The sequence below is a fragment of the Clupea harengus genome, chromosome 13 (assembly GCF_900700415.2).
Source record: "Clupea harengus chromosome 13, Ch_v2.0.2, whole genome shotgun sequence".
In the NCBI taxonomy this organism is placed as follows: Eukaryota; Metazoa; Chordata; class Actinopteri; order Clupeiformes; family Clupeidae; genus Clupea; species Clupea harengus.
In genome coordinates, this window is record NC_045164.1 from 27,092,628 (window position 1) to 27,100,127 (window position 7,500).

At 49.5% G+C, this 7,500-nt stretch overlaps 1 protein-coding gene and 1 long non-coding RNA gene across 2 annotated transcripts in view; both read right to left on the reverse strand.

Moving 5' to 3' along the window:
* Window positions 1-4,013, reverse strand: part of mcu (mitochondrial calcium uniporter) — an 11,922-nt gene extending 7,909 nt beyond the window's left edge. Inside the window, exon 1 of the mRNA XM_031578627.2 lies at window positions 3,708-4,013. The gene's annotated coding sequence lies outside the window, so the exon portion shown is untranslated. The remainder of the gene's footprint in view (window positions 1-3,707) is intronic.
* The window catches only part of LOC116223129, an 18,128-nt gene extending 12,231 nt beyond the window's left edge, over window positions 1-5,897 (reverse strand). Inside the window, exon 1 of the long non-coding RNA XR_004164924.1 lies at window positions 5,865-5,897. This is a non-coding gene — a long non-coding RNA (uncharacterized LOC116223129). The remainder of the gene's footprint in view (window positions 1-5,864) is intronic.
* Window positions 5,898-7,500: the final 1,603 nt, after the last annotated feature.

Consider the following 7,500-nt stretch of genomic DNA (forward strand, 5'->3'; position numbering starts at 1 on the left):
TGTGTGGTCCTGGGCACATGTGTGTGTGTGTGTGTGATGTGTGATCCTGGGCACATGTGTGTGTGTGGTCTTGGGCACATGAGTGTGTGTGTGTGTATGTGTGTGTGATCCTGGGCACATGTGTGTGTGTGTGTGGTCCTGGGCACATGTGTGTGTGTGTGTGTGTGTGTGTGTGTGTGATGTGTCGTGTCCCTGGGCAGTATGAAACCACTGTGAGAGCTCGAGAGGTGCAATGCAGGGCTGTATTTATTCTGGCGCTGGCAAGGGTATGGTAATGAGACGGACGGGACGTGTGTGTGTGTGTGTGTGTGTGTGTGTGTTGGGAGGCTTCCATTAGGTGGCAGTGTTGCTATGATGCCGACACCAGCAGGAGAGGACCGAGGACTATAGATCTCCCTCACACACACGCGCACACACACACACACACACACACACACACACACACATATACTGTACTGCTGCAGAGGGGGGAAACGTCTCATCACTCACACGCGTGTCGCACTGTCACAGGCATGTGGACCTGTGAATCAATCAGCGGTGAGAGGTGGGCAGGACACACACACACACACACACACACACACTATGAGGGGGGGAAAAGGAAGGAAAACATGACAGCCACATCTCTCCTGATCTTCGGTACGCCGCGCCGGTGAAGCTCAGTCAGTGGAAAGTGGCCGTGCGCTGACAGGCTCTGCCGCATCGCCTCGAAAGCAGAAAAATATAGAGAGAGGGGGGGGGTGGACTGCCTGAACGCAGCGACCAGGCATCAGATATCATCCGTGTCCAGTGAGCAGAGAGGCTGGGGGACCTTTAACCCTTTGAGCTCATCTCCAAGCAGTCACCCCAGCACCCCAACCCCCCCTCATCCGGTCTCATTCCCCCTGCAGCCTCTCCTCCCCGACCCCCCCCCCCCCCCCTTCATGCAGCGCTGGTCTCAGAGCACCAACCCATGGAACTCTCTTCTCATCTTGCCTGGCACGACCCTCATTACGCCCTGGGATTCATTAGAGAGCTCATTAGCTGTCGTTAACGGCCTTAACGAGCCTCGGGGTCTTCAGCACGGTGGCCTGAGCTGATCTACATGCTCATAATGACCTGGAAGGGGCTGGGACTACGCTAGAAGCTTCTGAAGGCCAGGGACCAGGGACCAGGGACCAGTGGCATCTCTGACTTGAAGAGCCAGTGATGTGTGTAAGAGTTATTTTCACTCTTGCGTGTTGTTTTGGAGAGGAACCACCATACGAAGCAATTTGTTGTAACAAGATAAGTTTTACTGGTAGATACTGACACAATACAACTCGCCCCAACAGACAATCAAGTACAGTCAAGCAAGCTGGAGAATGCATTCTGATCTGATACAGGGGATGCTCAAACTTTTAAGGCCTAATCCTGTGATGTCACTCTGGGCCCCTGGGACGCCCATCTATCGATCTTAAGATTGTGACATACTGTCTCGTCCACTCTGCACATAGTAAATAACACATGATTCTTGTGGTATTTTCCACTTTCAGAACTTCTGTTTTTAATCTGCTGACACATCTATCGTCTGAAAGCTTTCTTTTATCTGCGCCACGGACTTGACCACTTAGGATTTCTCTTTTCGCTGCCCTTTCTCATAGCCCTCTGTCCCAGTTTTAACTTGCTCTCTCGTCTGGCTTTACATTTCCCACGTGAATTTAACTTGCTGTCTCTGACTGATTTTTTCATTTGATATACTTCATTTGATAATTCAAATTTATCTTACGTGTGTGACTGCGTTACTGGTCTCTGGTATGATATCTTGTTTAAAGGTCAAAGGTCAGTATAAGGGAGCTGGACCGTGGGCAATGTATCCCCCCCCCCCCCACACACCTGAAGGCAGCCAACCACTTCTTTTCACCAATTAGATGTTAGCAAAGCTCCTTGGCCTCACACGTCACCGCCCCGTCCTGAAGACAGTGAGCTGTGTCCAACTCCGTCCCTCTATCCTGAGCTTTCCCACGGGCCACAGCAAAAAGAAAGAAAGAAAGAAACCCGAAAATGCCTCAGCTGAAAAAAGCAAGAATCTTTAAACTGCCGCGATGACCCAGAAATGATTCAGACTAGCAGACTAGAGTGTAGAACCCATCAGGAGGAAATCACGGCTCGGTTCCCAGTTTTAGTGTTCCGGCCACGTGCTCGACTAATTAGCTGCCCGCTTTTTTGAACAAAAAGGAGATGAGGTAATTAATACAGCCGCTCGAATGAGCGAGGCAGCGGCACCACGGGCTGGGCTGGGCCGGGCTGACGGAGAGAGAGAGAGAGAGAGAGAGAGAGAGAGAGAGAGAGAGAGGAGGAGGAGGGGGATTCCCCTGATTGGAGAAAGGCATTAAAGCTCTGCTGCGGGGTGATTTTCTGCTCCTCTGCCTGAAGGCTGGATCCACCAGCGGAGTCATCACATTTCCACTGACCTCACACTTAACCTCTATACTTGAGAGAAAGACAGGAGCCAGAGAGAGGACGGGAGGAGGGGGGGAGTGGAGGAGGAGGGGGGGGAGTGAAGGAGGTCCTCTCTCATCTGGGCCGTCTGCTGTGGTCGTGCTGCTGTAATGACAGCGCCATTAAAATCCACTTCAGTTCAAATCAGCACCACTGTGCTCCCGCTGCCTCAGCCTTCAACAGCCCCCCACCCTCTCCGTCACACACACTCACTCTGCCTTCAACAGCCCCCCCCCCCCCCCCCCCCCCCCCCCCACCTCCCCTCTCTGTCACACACACACACACACACACACACACACACACACTCAACGGAGAAATAGAGAGAGCTGGAGTTTTTTTTTTACCAAGCTTTAAATGCCAAGGAAAATTAAACTTAATAGTGGAGTGTAATATGGAGCTATTGTTATTCTTTTTAAGTTTTATTATTATTATTATTATTATTATTATTATTGTAATAGAGTATTACAGTGTAATATGGAGCTACAACTTGATGAACTACTGCTAACTTGAGGAGGAGATGCGTTCTAATGCCGGGTGTGAACTGACATACTTACTAAGTTACTTAGTAACCAAACTATAATAAAATAACTGACGAATGCTTTAATTAATTACCTCTCTGTAGCTAGCAGAAGTCTTGGCCACGAACACACACACACACACTAGGTGTCTTTTTTTCCCCAATATCTCAGCACCTCTGAAAATAGGTCACACGCTTTGTGATGCTCTTTAAAATGTAGGTTCCCATGGCCACCACCAATGTACCACTAGTGAAGAGAGTCTTGATTGCCATCTCTTGGTATGGAGAGAAGGCAGAGACAACAGATGCTCTTCGGGGGGGGAAGGAGTGGTGGATGACTCCATAGATCTATCTCCATAAAGTGCATTGCACACAATGAAAGGAGACCAACTCATTTTGAACATGATGGCTGATTCATATTTGAATAGCATAGCACTTGCTGTTAGAGATTCAATGCCCTGCACCTTGTCAGATATGTATTGCTCATCAAACAGGGAGTAGGAGAGTCCAAGGCGTGTTAGCTAGGTGTTAGCACCCACGTAATTGCATAGGTTTACGGTACGCAATAGCCCACTGCTGTTAAGCTGAAATGAATCTCAAGTTACTGTCTGTCTTTCGGTCACGCACGCACACGCACACACGCACACACACACACACACACACACACACACACACACACACACACACACACACGCACTTGCACACACACACACACACACACACGTGTACTCACCTTCTGGAGTAGCGGCGGAACATAGCAATCTCTGACCCTGCCATGTGGGGGCGCTCTTCCAGGCCTATAGGAACGAGAAAGACAAAAAAAAAAAAAAGAACTTTGAGTGTCGGCGTCATAGCAACACCAACAGACAACAGAACTTTGAGTATATCGGCGTCATAGCAACACCAACAGACAACAGAAGAGAGGGAGAGGAACATTCACAGAAGAGATTTTAAAAATCGGAGTTGTGTGTGTGTGTGTATCGGGCAATTCCCTATGTTCTGGGTCGTCTGAACCGTAAGGGCTGTGAGTACACCCACAGTTTCACCGTCTGAACTTCCATCCTCCAGTACTGCTACTGCGTGTATAAATAGCCCGACTTCAAAGAGAGGCTGATCAAACTCGGAGCATCCCAAGTGTACACGCTCACACAGCCCTTCCAAACGCTCCCTTATGTAATCACTCAGCTCACCAGGCCTCCACTGAAACTAGTCTTCACACCAGTGGCACTGAAACAGCAGGCCGTGTGTGTGTGTGTGTGTGTGTGTGTGTGTGTGTGTGTGTGTGAGACAGAGAGTGTGTGTGTGTGTGTTGCTGTGAATAGTCGGCTTACTGTAGACAAAAGACGGAATGGAGTTTGTGAGGGCAGAGACCTCGAACTATTTATAACCCCAAAAGCAGAGTTTTCATAACAGCTAGTGTGCTGCTGATAGCCAGGGCCAACATCTATTCACACACCCACCCACACACACACAGAGTGGGAAAGAAGGCTGGTTATGGAAAATCTGACACCACGCTCATGTACAACCGCACACTGTAACACACACACAGATCATGTTGAACCCATAACCCCATGATACAATAACAAAACACACACACACACACACACACACACACACACACACACACACACACACAGGCACCCCCCCTCCACACACACACAGGCACCCCCTCTCCACACACACACACACAGCCAGACACATTAAAGCTATCAGACGTGTGTGTCAGGTAGCGTGGTGTGAATGACAGTGCCTCGATAGAGGCTGGCTGCAGCTGCGAGTGGCGGGGAGAGAAAGCACCACACACACACACACACACACACACACACACACACACACACACACTACATCCAGCTCCTGTCAGAGCAGGGAGAGAGGGAGACAGGAAGAGGAGCGGGACAAAAGAAAGGAAAAAAAGAACCAAATGGGTGATGGGGTGGGGGGGGGGTGTGGAACAGTCAGCCTGGCATTCCTTCCTCTCTCTTCTCCTTCATATCTCTTCTCCCTCTCTCTCCCTCCCTCTCTCTCTCTCTCTCTCTCCCTCTCCCTCTCTCCCTCCCTCCCTCCCTCCCTCTCCCTCAATCGCTCCCTCTCTCATTTAAGCAGTGCGATGTTCTCGAGTGAAAGCAGCCAGATGGGATCCACATGTTCTGCATTAGGAGAAAAGCACGTCACCCATTTTCCACTGAGCCAAGAGAAGACCTTTTACCAGCAGCAATACACACACTCATAGGGTGTGTGTGAGAGTGAGGAGGGGGGTGAGGGAGAGAGAGAGAGAGAGAGAGAGAGGGAATAGGAGGGAGAGAGAAAGAATAGGAGAGAGAGAGGGAGAGAGAGAGAGAGAGAGAGAGAATAGGAGAGAGAGAGGAGAGAGAGAGAATAGGAGAGAGAGAGAAAGGGAAAGGAAGTAGGCAATGCCTCAATAGAGATGGAGAGGAGTGGCCTCCAATTACATTACAAGAGAAGAACACACACACACACACACACACACACAAACACACACACACACAAAGACAGATTACACACACACTCACTCCACTGCAGACAGATATATGATATGCCCATGTACACACACACACATACACACACACACACAAAACCAATAGAGGAAGATATGTGATATGGAGTATGTAATCACTAGCGGCGTATCAAAGGGCGCCCCACGGCTAGCGAAAACAAATTCTGGAGTCAGCAGTGTTAGCTGGTACGATCACTTTGAGAGATGCGTTCAGCAAACACGTTAATCACCCTTTCTGGTGTATTTAATCAAAGATTTCAATGGATTGTCCTTCTGAAATACACACACACACACACACTCATGGCTGCCTGCAGAGGGAGGGAGAAAAACACTGCAGAAGATGAGACACACACACACACACACACACACACACACCACACACACACACACACACACACACACACACACACACACACTCATGGCTGCCTGCAGAGGGAGGGATAAAAACACTGCAGAAGACAAGCGGATGAGCACACACACACACACACACACACACACTCATGGAAGACTGGAGATGGATGAGCACACACACACACACACACACACACACACACACACACACACAGAAGACTGGAGATGGATGAGCTCACACACACACACACACACACACAGACACACACACACACACACTCATGGAAGACTGAGAGATGTATGAGCTCCTCACAGACCAGGCTATAGCCTTTCCTTGACCAATGACATGGATCCGTCACCCCTTGTACAGAATATCTCACGACTCGTGTGTGTAGTGCAGCACGTCCCTTCGGTCGCTTTGAACTATTAAAAAAGGAACTTGCATGCCACACTGCTTTTCCATGCAGCTTCTCACACTTTTGAAACGTTTTTTAACCTTTGATATAGTCAAGGTCTCTGTTAGGCTCTGTTTGGTTCATCAGATTGATTAAACGACGTGCCCCACTGAAGCTGGAGATAGTTTCTGAGTTGGGGCTCCATCCTTTATGCCACCGCTGTTTGGTTCAGTACAAAACAAGTCAAGATAGAACAATGAGGGGCATTGGCATTGACACACACACACACACACACACACACACACACACACACACACACGTCTTCTTAACGGCATTGTTGCAGGATCTCTGTAGGAAAAGGACTTCTGATTCTTGTCATTGCAACCATCGTTACGTAAGCCAAGCTCCGCCCTTGCTGTACACACACACACACACTAGTATACATGCAGAAGCTCCGCCCCTGCTGTACACACACACACACACACACTAGTATAAATGCAGAAGCTCCGCCCCTGCTGTACACACACACACTAGTATACATGCAGAAGTGCTGACATCGGAGCTAGAGTTTGAGGTGTGTGTGTGTGTGTGTGTGTGTGTGTGTGTGGGGGGGGGTGGTGGCGTCATGTCTTGGCGTCACTTCATATGAGTAGTTATGTTCTGTGGTCAGGCAAAGGTCGGGGCCATTTAATTCATGGACCCCCTGCTATTAAGAACACACACACACACACACACACATACACACACACACACACACTCCGCTCTCACCACCCACACAATCTCATGGACACACACACTAGCCACCTCCCACCAGCCTCCACAAATAGCACTCTACACATCACTGCACAACACCCACCCAAACACTCCATTCCACTCAACTCCACACAAGGTCGCCGGGCCTCTCTCTGGGTACACACACACACACACACACACACACACACACACATATATACACACACACGCACACACACACACACACACACACACACACACAAACACACACACACACACGCATACACACACACACACACACACACACACACATGAGCATTGTGCGCTGACCCTTCATGCCCTGCTCACACAAGTCCGTTTAGAAGTACATTATGCAACTTTCTCTCTCCTCCAGTGTATCTCTTTCTTTCTCTCTCCCCCCATCTCTGTATCTCTCCATCTTTCCCTCTCTCTCTGGGGGTTAGTGTACAGAGCACAAGAAGAGGCTCTCTAGCAGGGCTCTGCCTGTAAGAGCAGCACCATCACAGCCACCA